The 16591-nt window shown below is 47.7% G+C and overlaps 1 protein-coding gene across 1 annotated transcript in view; it reads right to left on the bottom strand.

Moving 5' to 3' along the window:
* Positions 1-15749, bottom strand: part of tax1bp1b (Tax1 (human T-cell leukemia virus type I) binding protein 1b) — a 711119-nt gene extending 695370 nt beyond the window's left edge. Inside the window, exon 1 of the mRNA XM_078539019.1 lies at positions 15731-15749. The gene's annotated coding sequence lies outside the window, so the exon portion shown is untranslated. The remainder of the gene's footprint in view (positions 1-15730) is intronic.
* Positions 15750-16591: the final 842 nt, after the last annotated feature.

Raw genomic sequence — 16591 nt, 5'->3', positions numbered from 1 at the left:
TTGGGGGAGGACCAAGACATAGCGGCAGGGAATGTTAAGAAGATATAATTGCACAGCCTGGGCATAGGTGTTAATCACTTGTACATAATGTTCACTATTGTCAATAAACTCCCCAGAATGTCTCCCTGCCTGTGCCTCCTTGTTATGATGAGCAGTGTTCATGTCACTCAGATGTGAAACCTTTCTGCACAAGGTAAAGGCAGGTGTCTCAGTCCAGGGCCTAATCCCTGTGCTTTGTGCAGCCTTCAGAACAAAGTGATGTCGGCCTCACACTCCCTGGACACATTACTGATGTCTACACCTCGATGGAGTTTGTCATTGCTGCCAGAATGTAGTGGGCAGGTTCACAGAGTTCTCTCATTCTCTCTGTAGCTCTCAGCACCTTTAAGGTGGGGCTGGCCCCCATCTCTGCAGCATTTGTGACCAGTGATGCTGTGCTCCTGAAAGGGTCAGGTGCTGAAGGCGGACAAAGAATCAGGTTCTTTTAAAGATCATTGCTGTGTCTCTATGATATGACCCTGATTGCAGAGCGCAAGCGAGCTTCTCTTGGACAGACAGGGATCAGACTTTTTCAGAGGATACGTGAAGATCTATGCACTGTATGTTGTCATCATCCTCCTGGAACCGAGCGACTATTAGGGCCTCCACTGCATCTCAATGATAGGAGCGTTCTCACAGAGGGTATGTGCACTGCCATAAGCCAGACGGGAGTCAAACGTTCATAGGTACAATATGAGGACCCATGATGTCTCCTCACTGCATATCGTCATCATCCTCCACAAATCTAGCAGCTATGAGGGCCTCCCGAGCACGCTTGCCTCATCAGGCCAGTGTGGCAGCCTCATCGCTGTCATCCCGCCTTCGAGGAGCTTGTCACCCTTATCACCATGAATGTCCTCCTCATTGGAGGAGACGTCCAGCTCCTGCATCTCCTCCTCAGCCAGCTCCTCTCCCCATTGCAGCGCCAGGTTGTAAAGGGCACAGCAGACGACGACGATGTGTGACACCCTCTGTGGACTGTATTGCAGGGCTCCACCAGACCGGCCCAGGCACCGGAACCATATTTTTGCTCCATCAAGTTGCTAGTTGCAGCATGAGTCTCATTACACTGTCGCTCTGCTGCAGTCTGAGGCCGCCGCACAGGTGTCAACAGCCACGGCCTCTGCGGGTAGCCCTTGTCCCCGAGGAACCACCCCTGAAGCCTCTGTGGGCCCTGGAAGATGTCAGGGATCTGTGACTGAATGAGACTGTAGGAATCATGGGCACTCCCTGGAAACCGAGTGCAGACCTGCAGTTGTGCTTGTGATGGTCACCCACCAGCTGCACATTCAGCGAATGGAACCCCTGTGATTGACATAGTTGATCGCATGTTGCGAAAAAGATCTGAGCACGACGTGAATACAGTCAATCACACCCTGCACCTGAGACCTGGGCAAATCGAATCACTCTTGCATCCTGGCTCTCTTGGTCCTGGGGAAATTCACAAAGTTCTGTGCCCTCATGAAGATGGCATCCGTGAACTCATGGATGCATTTGTGGATGGGGGCTTGTGATATCCCACAGAGGTCACCCGGAGCCCTGAAAGGAGCCACTGGTATAAAAATTGAACACGGCAGTCACTTTTGTGGTCACTGGCAGTGGATGCCCTCCATGTCCCCATGGCACCAAATCCTGCAGTAGCTGGCAAATGTGAGCAACCAGTTCCCTAGACATGCACTGTCTTTGGCGACACTGCCGTCGGTCGTCTGCAGGAATGAAAGGCGGTGTCTATTGACTCTGGGTCTAGCTAGGCATTGATCAGTGATGGCTCCCTGTGGCTCTTCAGCAGTGTGTGCAAAGCCCCAGCTGTCCCTTCTTCCTGAGGGTGCTTCTCCTCCCTCTTCGCAGCCAGGCGCCTCTGTCACTGTCTTCTCCGTTGTCTCCACTCTCTTAAGTGACAAGGCATACAACTAGTTCACCAGGCTCCATGCTCCAGATGTACTCCTTCTACAGGATGAAGGAGAGCGACATGTGGGTTAGTTTGGGTATGCTAAGAAACTTTCTTGGTTAAGTCTGAAGGCCCCTTAACGCACCCTGGAGAGTGCTGGCCACCACTTGGATGGTTAGAGTTTACTGCGCTGCATGGCTGCCCGAAGCCCAACCACCTCCACCACTCTCCACCTGACCGATTGGTGGCATCTTTGCCCACTGGACTGCATGCTGTGCTCTCAGCTCAGGCACAGGCATTCTCCTAACCCACACTGCAAGGTTGCACTGTTAGCTTGAACCATGGGGGAGACTGGTCCAAACCGGGATGATGACATTGCAAGGGGCTGTGAGAACCTCCACCAGTGACTGCTCCATGGCCAGCTTTAGCAAGGGGATTGTACAACGTGCCCAATTGTCCAACTGTTCTGCAGTCCACAAATTGGATCCTGTGGGCACATTGAATACATAGCCAACCTTTAATTAAATATGTAGAGTGCAATGTTACTCCTTTGTATTCTCTAAACATTTTGGGCTAGAAATTGGTCTGCAGCTGTTTTTTGGGTTCAGGGCTCACAATTCTTGACCTGCCCATACCTGCTGCCATGGAGGTAAGCAGTGGGTAAATTTCATGCTAACTCCTAATGCTTAAAGACTGTATACTCAGAAGGGGGCTGAATGAGAGGCACGGATGTGTTTCAGCTAGCCTTCAGCTCATAAAAGAAGCCTATCCCTCTTAAAAGGGAGCACAGGATCAGAGAAGGGTGCTAATGAATGATATTAATGCAAATCTAAACAAGAGAAATAGAACAACAGGCCAGGGAGAGGGTTCCGAAATTTAAGGGTTCTCAAGAGCCACACTCCACAGGGAATGGGAGCAGGTGGCAAGGGAGGTAAATGCCTGAAAATGATCCCTGAGGACCTGGGAAGCAGTGTCAAAAGAAGTTTAATGATCTCACATGTGTGGTTAAGGTCAATGAATGCACCTTCACATCACATGCCATATCCACCAAGCCAACAGCCTCTTAATGTACTACACCCCATCACTCACCTAGCAGCACACACAAGTACACAGGGCTCACTTCTAATATTCACGTACTCCACCTTATCCTTACACACCTTCCAATGGTATCTGACTCACATCCACATCTCATTTCATACACCTACAGTTATTCAGCTATGCCAGGCACATAACCCAAACACTGTGCCGCAAAATCGCTGACATTCTACCCTCTCTCTTGCAGGATATGCTTGCCCATAGCAGGAGGAAGCAGCAGAGAATTGGCACAGGGGGAGGCATGGCTTTAACTGCTGAGCATGACGAGGAAATGGTGCTGCAAATCATGCAGCTGGCTGTGATTTAGCACCACTGAGACTAGCAAGGGTAACTGTAAGTTATCCCCCTTCTCAACTCCCTCCTTACCCTTCATCCTGTGATCTTGGATGAAGTGAAAGCTGCAGCTGGTGTGACCATGGACTACTTGCTCTCCAGCACTCCCCCACTGCTCCCTCACCCCAGCCCTCCCCCTCTGTGTTTATGCTTTCAGATACCCAAGAACTGCTGCCTGGCCAGTCATAGCAGCCCAGGGAGGAAGACGAAGAGCAACCTCACACAAGTAATGCCAGAAAAGGAACGGGATATGAAAGCACAGTGTGGATAAAAGGAGAGGCCAAGGGAGAGAGAGAGCACTATGAGTGGGAGGCAAGAGAGTGCAGCAGGGATGAAAGGAGCAGTGGAGGGAGGAAGCACTATGAGAACAGCTTGAGGAAGGCCTGAGAGCACAGTGGAGATAAAAGGAGTGTTGGAGAGAGAGAGAGAGAGAGTTGAGGCGGGGTGGGGGAGGGGTGCGGTGGAGAACACTGTGAGCATTAAGAGGAGAGATGGGCCTGATCAGAGACCAAAAAGAGGACCTATGCACAGAGACAGAGGGCATGGCTTTGCATCCGTCTTCACCAAGAAAGAAAATGCTGCCAAAGCCATTGTGAAAAAGGAGGAAGTAGAGATACTGGATGGGCTAAAAATTGTTAAAGAGCAGTTATTAGAAAGGCTGATTGTATGTAAAATAAGTAATTCATCAGGACCAGGTGGGATTCACCCGATGATACTGATATAAGTAAGGGAGGGAATTGTGGAGGCACTGGGCGTAATCTTTAAATCCTCCTTAGACACAGGGGTGGTGCCAGAGGGCCTGAGCTTGTGGAGGCAGAATCAATCAGTTGAGAATTGAGAATTCAATTTACTAGGGTCCGCTCTCTACCTCCCATCTTGAGTTCAGCTCTTTTGTCCATGTTTTGACCAAGGTTGTAATGAGGTCAGGAGCTGAGTGGCACCGATGGAATCCATACTGAGTATCAGTGAGCTGAATGGATAAGCATCTGAAGAGAAAAATATTCATAGGGCTAAGGGAAAGGGCTGGGGTGTCAGTCTAGCTGACTACTTGTAACCTCATCGCCTAGTGTATCCCCCACTCTGCCATTACCATCAAGCCAGGGGTCAACCCTGGTTCAAGGAAGAGTGCAGGGGGACATGCCAGGAGCAGCACCAGGCATACCTAAAAATGAGGAGTCAAGCCTCTGAAGCTTCAACACAAACAGCGGAAGCAGCATGCAATAGACAGACCTAAGTGATCCTACAACCAACGGATCAGATCAAAGCTCTACAGTCCTGCCACACCCAGTCGTGAATGGTGGTGGACAATTAAGCAAATAACAGAAGGATGCTCCACAAAAATCCTCACCCTCAGTGACAGGGGAGCCCATCAGACCACTCTCGATCATCAGCAAAATGATGGAAGGTGTCATTGACAGTGTTATCAAGCAACACTCACACAGCAATAACCTGCTCACTGATGCTCAGTTTGGCTTGCATCAGTGCTACTTGGCTCCTGACATCATTACAACCTTGGTCAAAACATGGACAAAAGAGCTCAACTTAAGATGGGAGGTAGAGAGTGACTGCCTTTGACATCAAGGCAGCATTTGACAGAGTGTAGCATCAAGCAGCCTTAGCAAACTGACATCAATGGGAATCGGGGGCAAACTTTCCACTGGTTGGAGTCATACCTAGTATAAAAGGAAGATGATTTGTGGCTGTTGGAGGTCCCACAACATCGCTGCAGGAGTTCCTCAAGGTAGTGTCCTAGACCCAACCATCTTCAGCTGCTTCATCAATGATCTTCCTCCATCATGAGATCAGAAGTGGGAATATTCACCAATGATTGCACAATGTTCAGCATCATTTGTGACTCCTCAGATGCTGAAGCAGTCCATGTCCATATGCAGCAAGGCCCGGACAATATTCAGGATTGTACTGATAAGTGGCAAGTGTCATTCATGCCACACAAATGCCAGGCAATGACCATCTCCAATGAGGCAGATTTCTAATAATCTCCCCTTGACATTCAATGGCATTACCATTGCTGAATCGCCCACTATCAACATCCTGCGGGTTACCATTGACCAGAAACTGAACTGGACCAGCCATATAAATACTGTGGCTACAAGAGAAATTCAGAAGTTAGGAATTCTGCAGTGAGTAACTCATTGTCTGACTCCCCAAAGCCTGTCCACCATCCACAAGGGACAAGCCAGGAGTGTGATGGAATAGTCTCCACTTGCCTGGATGAGTGCAGCTCCAACAACACTCAAGAAGCTTGACACTGTCCAGGGCAAAACAGCCTACTAGATTGGCACCACATCAACCACTTAAACATTCACTCACTCCACCACCAATGCATAATTGCAGCAGTGTGTACCATCTACAGGAGGCACCGCAGCAACTCACCAAGGCTGCTTCCAAACCTAAGACCTCTACATAGAAGGACAAAAGCAGCAGCTGCATGGGAACACCACCACCTGCAAGTTCCCCTCCGACACCAACCTAATTTGGAACTATATCACTATTGTTCCTTCACTGTCGCTGGGTGAAATCCTGTAACTCCCTTCGTAAGAGTACTGTGAGGGTACCTTCACCACATAGGCTGCAGTGGTTCACCCCCGCCTTCTAAAGGGCAATAAGGGATGCCAGCAAATGCTGGGCTAGCCAGCGAAATGCACATCCTGTGAAAGATTAAAACAAAACTTCCCCTTGCAGAGAGCTGGCATAGATGCAGTGGCCAAGTGGCTTCCTGTGTAAAATCATTTTGTGATTGTATGAGTCTGAAGAAGCACCGTCATTTGATTTGATGCTCACAGCCACCAGCTCAGTTGTTGACATTGTGAGAACCTTAGAGGATAGTATTGAATCAGGATCTGCATGTGGTGAGACACTGAACATGAGTGAGTTGCAGCCAGGCCAGGAGGAAAGGATAACTCCTGTGCCAGCTCACCAGCAGGTGGGGTTGCAAGATGTTCTGCTGCATGGGACTCAGATGGGAACTTTGATGGACTGGCATACAGGGGAACACTGATGAACATTGTCATGAAGCTATTAATGTATATAATATTGTTGGAAAGTATTTTTCTTCTAAATTAGAGGTTTAGTCTGTGGGTGTGTCTTAATTGGATTAAAGCCAGCTAGTCTGGGTGCTTTGATGTGTACTAGTTTTGATATGTAAGAGAGATAACATGCAATTGCATTTTTTGAATAGAGCATTCAAGATTTGGGGTGAGACCTAGCGAGCAGATACCAAGCAATATGTTTATATTACTAATAAAATTGGTACTATGAAAGGGGTTTTATTGTTAAAAGATGGAGTTCAAAGAGGCTGGTGATACAATGAGAATTTACATTTAATGACTGGTGCTAGGTATAACTTCAGCAGTTTTGTATGTGCAGGGTGGCAAAGATCAACAGCAGCTGTACGCCTCCAACTTTCTCCACAGGAACCAAAGTGAAAAGAACCTCATTTTGAATTCATAAGGTGAAAATGCTTTGCTTCTTTTCTGGTTAAGTCTATGGGTTGCTGTTGCCTTAATGGAGATTAGTTTGGGAATTTGTTATAAGTTATGATAGTAGTAATTTGTAGCCATGTGTGTATATATTTTAACCTATGTAAATTAATAAAATGATTCATTTAGTTTAATGTAAAATATTGAGAACTGGTGGTCTGATTCCTGAATTTAGAGTCGCATCTCAAACATAACACTTAAAATGATAGGTTATGACAGTTGTTTAAAGTTTCCCTCTGGGATTTTTAAATAACTCAGCTTTACCAACTGCATTGGTCATAACAACATGCACACTGAAATGCTTTTGCATTGGCAGGCCTGCCAGACAGTCTCCTGTCACTGTCAAGGAGCATGGAAGATTCTGTCTCTGACATGGCAGAGGGCTGCTCATAGAGTTGGAGCCCATCCTTTGCATCCTTGAAGCAGTGGCCAACTCAATGACAGCACTAGCAGACTCAACTTGATGCAGTACCTGCTGGCTACTGTCTCCGCTTCCACTGTAACATAGGCGGAAACCACTCTGTGCTACAATGGAAGGTCAAACAGAGGTCATGACATCCATGTTTGCTGCCATGCAGGCTCAGACTGCTGCCTTCATTGCTGCAGATCTCAGCAGGCTCTCACAGCAGTGCAGCAACATGCCCTCTAACAATTTACAGGGTTGATGACGTGTTGCAATGTGGGAGTGGCAATGACACTGTACAAGCCAGCTGTCCTCTCTCAAGGTGACAGCATTCCTGCTCCCACCACTGCCATTCCACCAGTGTCCTTGCTGTTGCCTCTCTGGCAACCAGCCCAGACTGCTGTCACCCTTCTTGAGATGGTCCAGTTGAAGTTGGGCCCTTAAGGCCAGTGTTGCTCGAAGTCAGCTGCAAGACCAAGTGCAGTTTCCGCCAGTGAAGGTCATCAGCCTTCCGGCAGCCATGCTGCAGCCTCTGGAACAGCACTGTGTAAGAACACAAGGACAGGAAAAGGCATCTGCAAGACAGGCACAAAGGGAATGCACAAGGGCGAATAGCTCATTTCTGTTCATATAATTGGATGTGTTGTTGAATAAAGATCTTAGAAGGTTATTGTGAATGTCCTTTACTGTTGGATGTTGAATGTTGGTCATTGCTGTGATGAGGCATCTCAGCTGGATGTGATGGTGGGGAATAGTCAGTCCATGGTGTTCAGGAAAGTGGTTTCACTGAGTCTGATAATGTGCTCTCTGCAGCCCATCTGTCTATGGTTAGAAGGGGGGCAGCCTCTTCCCAGGCTCCTGATGTTCCTCCACTTCCTCTTCCTTTCCTCGTCCTCCTCTTCCTGCTGAGTTGGTCTCGAATTCCTAAGGCAATGACTGTGCCCTCATAATAGTGTTGCGGAGAATGCAGCAGACCACGAAAGCTTCAAAAGCCACTTCATCCTACACTGTTGGGCTCCCTGTCGCCCCTCCCCTCCCTCCGCCCCAATGCGATGAAGGCTGTTGAACTGTTATTTCAATAGGTTTATTGTCTGCTCCATAATTACCATACAGTTCCATGTGCTTCATTGTATGCATGCTCTCCTCACATGAAAGGGAGTTATCAGCCATGTTTAGAGGGGATAGCCTTTGTCCTGGAGCAGCCACCCTCTCGCTTCTCTAGGAGGGCCAAAGATGGTGGGTAGAGTTGACTGACACAGAATAAATGCATCGTTCCTGCTGCTAGGATAGCAGGCATTGTGCCAGCTGCTAGGGTAGCAGGCATTCAATGACATGATGTTGTTGGCATGGTCACACACTGACTATAGCTTCATGGAATGAAATCACTTGTGGCTCCTGTATGTCTCCCCATTGTCATGGCGTTCTGCACAGCCATGTTCATGCAGTCGATATCCCCCTGTATCATTGGGAATCTCGCTATCCTGGTGAAGTCACATGTCCCTTTACCCTGCTTGTCCCTCCCAGATGCTGTGATGGACAGTGTACTTGGATATATTGGAGCAGTCTCCTGCTCCTCCCTGGAAGGGCACAAACGCATTAAAATTTAAGATGACAGTGATCTTGATAGCCACTGGCAGAGCCATCCTCATCCTAATTTGAGGCTTCAGGCAGGTTGAAGCAGTTCAATCGCCACCTCCTTATTGAACCTGCCTCATCTCAATGCTCTAGGGTTAGGCATAGGTAGGAGATGATCTCTAGAAAATCCCTTGGTGGATAGGCCTTCTGTGTAGAGCCCACCTCCTCCCTCCGCACAGAGCTGCCCCTCACTGTAGCCTCACTCCATCTCATGCTGCAGACCAGGAGGCACTACAACCACACGATCCATATCTCAGTCAGCATTTCCTGTGTCCTCCCTGGAATTTAAGCACCAGCTCTCAAAAACACACCTCCCAAAATGCAGCACAGTACTCCCACAAAGTCAGCCTAGCTACCATAAGTCAAAAGCACCTCAACTGTAAGTTGTTGTCTAGTCCTTTAGATCATGCTAGTGCAGGGCCCCTCTTGCAGCATGTTCTTTGGTGAGTGGCAAGTGATTTGTATGGAATAAAAGCGCATGCTTCAAATTTGCAAGTAAAGCATCAAATCAGTTGGTAGCTTGTAATGACATGGCCAATTTAGAGGCTCCTGAATGGAGGAGGCCACACACCCAAGCACCCTTCCCAGCATGAGACACCATGTAGGCTGCATCAGAAGTGGCTAGAGGCCACACTAAAAGGTTCTCCGGCTTCTGTAGCAGTCTCCACCTGTGCTGTAGATGCAAAATTTGCATGTTTTAATTCTTACATTTATGGAAACAGATCTGCCATGTATGTATCCAGGCCTGTGTGGGCATTGTGAACAATCCTAGCCATGAAATGCTCTGTCGGGCCAGTAGCTGAAAATTCACTCACAATCTCTTTCTTGAACATTGCCCAAATGTTTCCATGTTTTTTATTGCACAACCCCCGACCTGCTTTTTCTTTTGACTGTTCTATAAATCAGCTCGGCTGCATTTATATCAAAACTAGCAAACCTCAAAGAATTATTTGACAATCCATAGTTTATTCTATGACTTGCTGATTTTGATAGCCCATCTGATTTATACGTCTTACAGCAAATCCTTAATTTTGTACACGTTGATCAATTTTGTTTTCCACTTCCTGCACACATTAGAAAACTGTGCTTTTTATACATCATATTTCATTAGGGATTGGTGTATCTCTCAAACGTACTCATATTATGCCAGATAGTCATCAGTAGATACTGTACACTTCTACTTTGTAGTCACTCAAGTGTATACCACAGATTGAATCATGGGCAAGCAATCAGGGAGACCCTCCCTGCAACTCTGTGTATCCTGAACCTATGCAGAACCAGATTTATTACAGTGAAATATACCCTTCGCAACTGAAAATGTATCAGCTTATCGAAACGTTAACTGATTTCTTCTCCACCGATGCTGCCAGACCTGCTGAGTTTTTCCAGGTAATTCTGTTTTTGTTTCAGCTTATGTGACCTTTCTAAGGCAGTTTTCTCCAAGCAAAGACTACAAGATGAAGTTCTGATTTTAGAAAGTTCAGGGACTTTGTGTAACATTGTAAAACTAAGAAGGTTAATATTTTTCAATGTAAAATAAAAACAGAATGTGCTGGAAAAACTCAGCAGATCTGGTAGCATCTGTATAGAAAGAAACAGTGATAAAGTTTCGAGTTGAACCACTTTTCAATTAATGATAGATTACTGAGAACCCTAAAGTAAGTTCAAAACAACAACATGACTTAGTGGCAGAAATGATGTCAGAGACTGGGAAAAGAACAGAGTAAAAATAAAAACAGATAAAATAGTTGCAATCGCCAACCAGGATCCCAGTGAGAAGAAATCCTACAGGAAATTGTTTAAACATTAAGCAATAGTTTGAATTGTTGAGAGCAGTAACTGGAGTAGTGAAGAGGAAAGTACACAGTCCCCAAAACTCCACTACCATAAAAATGGAAGAGTGGGACTGCCACCTGTTGATTAGAATGGCCCCGATCATGTACAAATTCCTGGGTTTGAAGTATTAGCACAAATAAGCTGGTTCCTATATAATTTGTGATGTGAGGTTGCAGCCCTGTTCCACATTTTGAAGGGCTGCAGCTCAAGTTCTGTTTGCATTTCAGCCCCATGCTCCTGAGCTTAGGCCACCCAATGCGAAGGGGGGAAGACTTCTTCGTCATCCTGCTCCTGGGCCTGGCCGAGATGGCCATTAACAGGTTCATGCAGCAGGCGGTTGAGGGGGTTATTTGACCCGGCTGTCTGTCTCTTCTCCACACTATTTTCACGCCCGGGTGTCCCTGGAAAAGGAGCACGCGGTGTCCGCTGGTACACTTAAGGCCTTTTATGACTAATGGGCACTGTAGGGGCTGGAGTGCATTACCTCCCTCAAAATATTATTTTAATTTAAATTTCCTTTAAAGATTTGTTTTTGTCACAGGGCCCCTTTAAGGGACTGCTAATTAGTTAATTTGTTTGATTAGTTAATTAGTTTTATTGGCATACTTAAAAGAGTATTAATTTGCGATGCAATTCAGGTAGCTGTAAGATGTAGAGTTGAAACTTTCAGCCACTATTGTGCTGGTGTGTGTGAGAGCTGGTGGAGCTGGATGAACATCCTCAAAGTTGCTCATTTTTCTGAAAGGCCAGTTTCTTTACTGTAATCAAACTTGCTGTGATCAGTTGCCCTAAAGAAGAGCCCTTTAAAGATCCTTAACCCCACTTCTACCAGGATGAAATTTTGGCACAATAATTTTGGGAATAACGCAAGGTGACCTGATGGAAATTTCAGCAGATTGCATTATCCTGCTAGCCTTGCCTCTTTCAGTGACCACGGTAGAAATGCCAGTACGTGGCAAACAGGACAGAGGCCCAGCAGAACCAGGGCACATCCAATTTCCAACCCAGCAAGCCCCTGTCCACTACAAATATGGTGTTATGATGATGAAATTGATGAGCATTTTGGGGGTCATGCCCTTTTTTCTGTTATAATGAAGGTACTGAAAAATTATAATAACTTGAAGCTTGAGAATGTATTTGTACCTTAGAAGCTTAAGCAAGATTTTCCAAAAGGAATATTTCAAGCTTCCAATCTTTGTGGAACTTGTGGCAACATTTGGCAATGCAAAATCTTTTACCAAGCTAGATGCATACCCAATTTTGGTTCCCATTTGGTATTGCACGAGCACCAGAAGAATATGCCAAAACCGTGTGTATGAGATATAAACAGTCTGAACATATTGACAAATTGATGGATGACCAGATAGTGTGGTGTTAGTCCAAAGAGAAACATGATGACAGGCTTTGGAAACTGAAGTTTCTATGAGAATCAAACTTAAATGTAACAAGGATAATTGGGTGTTTGGCATCACTCAGCCGACATTTGTTGGTGATGTCATTGCATGTAAAAGTAGTAAGGCTGACAAGATGAAAGTATTGAGCAACCACTGTAGCCACAGTACAAGAAAGGCACATAGATAATTCTGGGCATGATTAATTACCTGGATAAATTTTTACAATTTTTTTCAGAAAAATATCACCTCTCAGAAGATTATTTGAAAAGTTTGTAGAATGCTGAACAAAATAATGGGCTAAATGGCCTCCTTAATTCAAAGACTCACAATTCTGATTGTTCAAGAAAGGAAACTTGGGGCGGAATTTTCCATGCCCGCTGGCATTGGGAGTGTTCGACGGTGTGAGCGGACAATATGGCGAGAAGGCTAAAAATTGGTTTCACAACATCGTGAAACCAGTTTATAATCATCCGCTCTGCCCATCAATGGCATTTCCAGCCACGGGGCATCATTGTAATACATCTGCGTATCATTATAAGCCCAGCCCTCTGGAATCATCCCCCCACGCTGGATCATCCGAGCACCTTGGCGTGATTGCACGCCAACATGTTTCACATATACGGCATTCACTTGGCGGGCTGCACTTTGAGAGGAACATGGAGGTGAGTGCACAGAAAGGTTGCGCAGCGCTCGCCAGGGTCCCCTGTTGGACTTCAAGGTTGGGGCAAGTTGGGAGGGCTAAGGACTGCACTGTGGTCGAGGCGACTTGGGGGGAGGGGCAAGGGCAGTGCTGCAGTCGAGGTGACTTGTGGGGTCAAGGGCTGTACTGCAGTTGATGGTAGTGCACAAGCATGTGTGGGTTGGTGGGGAGGGAAGGGGCCACACATTAGGAAAACCATGTATAAAGTAACCTTTCTTCTGCAGCTGAGACAGTTAAGGCACAGAAAAATTGACATGCTCGGAGTCAGGCTTCGAGATTATCTGCCCACTCAAACAATGCAGAAGCATGAAATTATCACCAAATGCCTCTGACCTTCTCACCCCTTAGGCACAGACTGCAAACTAATGAGTATTTTAGTGGGCTGCAGACAATTGGACAATTGGGCACGTTGTACAATCTCCTTACTAAAGCTGACCATGGAGCAGTCACCGGTGGAGGTGCTCACAGACCCTCGTAATGTCATCATTCAGGTTTGGTCCAGACTGCCCCATGGTTCAAGCTAACAGTGCAGCCTTGCAGCACAGGTTAGGAGAATGCCTGCGTCTGAACTGAGAGCACAGCATGCAGTCCAATGGGCAAAGTTGCCACCAATCGGTCAGGTGGAGTGAGGCAGAGGTGGGTGGAGTTTTGGGCAGCCATAAAGCACACTAAACTTTGGCCATCCAAGTGGTGGCCAGCACTCTCCGGCATGTGTTAAGGGGCCTTCAGACTTAACCAAGAGAGCTTCTTAGTACACCCAAGCCAATGCACATGTCTCTCTCTTTCATCCTGCAGGAGGAGTACATAAGGAGCATGGAGCCTGGTGACCTAGCTGTTTGCCTTGTGGCTTACAAAGAGCGGAGACGAAGAAGGAGAGAGTGACGGAGGCGCCTGGCTGGGCAGAGGGAGGAGCAGCACCCTCAGGAAGAAGGGGAGACTGGGGCTCTCGCACACAGAAGAGCCACAGGGAGCCATTGCTGGTCAGCACCCAGCTAGACTCAGGGTCTATAGATGCCGCCTTTCATTCCTGCAGATGGCCGAGAACCAGTGTCAGCAAAGACTGTGCATGACTAGGGAACTTGCCAGTCACATCTTCCAGCTGCTGCAGGATTTGGCACCATGGGGACACGGTGGGCATCCACTGCCAGTGGCCTAAAAAGTGACCACGGCGCTCAATTTTTACATCAGTGGCTCCTTTCAGGGCTCCACAGGTGACCTCTGTGGGGTATCTCAATCCTCCACCCACAAATGCATCCATGACTTGTGCATTTCACTCAGAACCAGGAAAGTAAGAACGTAAGAGCACTGGGATTTACCCAGATCTCAGGTTTCGCTCAGGTGCAGGGTGCCATCAACAGCATTCACATGGTGCACAGATCTCCATGGCAACAAGCAGTCAATTATGTTAATTGCAAGGGCTTCCACTCACTGAATGTTCAGCTGGCGCGGGACCACCACAAACACATCCTTCAGGTGTGCACACGGTTCCCAGGCAGTGCCCATGACTCCTACATCCTTAGCAGGTCTCAGGGTCCACAGGGGCTGCAAGGTTGGCTCTTAGGGGACAAGGGCTACCCACAAAGGCGAGGCTGAGGATACCTGTGCAGCGGCTTCAGACTGCAGCAGAGCGACGCCATAATGAGGCTCATGCTGCAACTCGCACCTTGGTGGAGCAAACCATCGGGATGCTGAAAAAGAGGCTCCGGTGCCTGGGCCGATCTGGTGGAGCCCTGCAATATAGTCCACAGAGGGTGTCACTCATCGTCATTGCCTGCTGTGCCCTTTACAACCTGGCGCTGCAGTGGGGAGAGGAGCTGGCTGAGGAAGAGATGGAGGAGCTGCATGCCCCCTCAATGAGGAGGATGTTGACGGGGATGAGCGTGAGGAGGTCCTCGAAGGTGATAATGAAGGCAATGAGGCTCTCACACTGGACAGATTAGATAGGTGCACTCGGGAGGCCCTTATAGCTGCTAGTTACATGGAGGATGACAACGACACACAGTGAGGAGACACCATAGATATTCTCATTGCATCTGTGAATGTCTGAATCCAGTCTGGCTGAAGGCAGCTCGCTTGCAATCTATGATCAGGCTCAAATCATGGGGATGCAGCCGTGAAACTTTAAATGCACCTGATCCTTTGTCCGCTTCAGCACCTGAACCCTTCAGGAGCACAGCGTCACTGGTCACAGATGCTGTCGAGATGGGGGCCAGCCCCACCTTAAAGGTGCTGAGAGCACACAGAGAGAATGACAGAACTCTGCAGTGCCTGCCCACGACATATGGCAGCAATGACAAGCACCATCGAGATGCAGGCATCAGTGATGTGTCAATGGAGTGTGAGGCCGGACCACCACTTTGGTCTGATGGCTTCACAACGGAGAGGAAAGAGGCCCTGGACTGAGACACCTGCATTTATCTTGTTCAGGAACCAAGGTTTCACATCTAAGTGACATGAACACTGCTAATTAGAACAAGGAGCCATAGGCAGGGAAACATTCTTGGGAGTTTATTTACTATAGTGAACATTATGTACAAGTGATTAACACCCGTGTACAGGCTGTGCAACAACATCTTCTTGGCGGGGAGGAGGACCTCCTCGTGAACCTGCTCCTGGGCCTAGCCAAGTTAACCATTAACAAGTTTAGGCAGTGGGTGATCGAGAGGGTTGTCCCCGAGAGTGAATGTTGGTAAGCTTCCTTTGCATTTTGTCTTTTGTTTTTGCAGTTTCCCTTTAAGGGGCTGCTTTTTACTTTGTCCCTGGATTGGTTAATTTATTTAATTTGTTTTGTAACAAAAAGAGTTAGATCTTCTTGGGAGGGAGGGGGACCTCCTCATGAACCTGCTCCTGGGCTTGGCCACATTGGCCATTAATAGGTCCAGGCAGCGGGTGATTGAGGGGCTCGTCAAACCCCGCCGTCTGCCCCTTTTCTGCAGGTGATCGAGGGGTACTGTGGAGACTGGGATGTTTTATTGACCCTCTTAATCACATTTTGGTTTAATGTTTGTAAGTTTCCTTTCAATTTTGTGTTTTGTTTTTGCAGTTTCCCTTTAAGGGGCTACTTTTTAATTTGTCCCTTGATTTGTTAATTTAGTTTATTTGTTTTGACTCAAAAGAGTTGCATCTTCTTAACCTTCCTAACCCTTCCGCCAAGTCTTGTTGCTTCCCCGACATCCACAATGGCAGTGGAGGCAGCATGTTGACTGCTACACCCTGTTTGTGATGACCTGGGTGAACGTCCTCTGGAAGGCCGAGACTTGGAAGGCCCCAGCCTGCTTTCAGGGTCCTGCTGTGTGGCACCCTCCTTGGCCTGAGGAGCTGGTGCTGCTGAGGTCCCAGTAAGAGGGGATTCGGTGGGACAGACACACCTGGAGTCACCTAGGTGGATGGCCCTGAGCTGCTGGTCCTCCTCCCTATGAGTGCCCGAGGGTCCCTGGCTGACTTCTTGAGGAGAAAGGGTAGCTGGAGTGAGATTGAGCTGCCCTGCACCCCTCTTGCGCACCCACTGTTGGATGCCAACTATGGCGTCAATGATGGAGTTCAGCCTGCCCAACAGTGCAGGACCGATGTCCTGCACCACAGTCTTGATGCCAGCCACCATCCTACCAGTGTTGACCTCGGTGCATTGGCATGCTGGTGCTATCTTTTCAGCCTGAAGGTGGATGGACTCCTCCATCGTGCCTTTCAATCTGAGGAGTGCAGCGGACATCCCTCCCTGATGTTCCCGAGCTTGTCTTTGCAGATCCAGCAACTGTGACGTGACCAAGC

The sequence above is a fragment of the Cetorhinus maximus genome, chromosome 3 (assembly GCF_964194155.1).
Source record: "Cetorhinus maximus chromosome 3, sCetMax3.hap1.1, whole genome shotgun sequence".
In the NCBI taxonomy this organism is placed as follows: Eukaryota; Metazoa; Chordata; class Chondrichthyes; order Lamniformes; family Cetorhinidae; genus Cetorhinus; species Cetorhinus maximus.
This window is presented reverse-complemented; position numbering and strand designations above follow the sequence as displayed.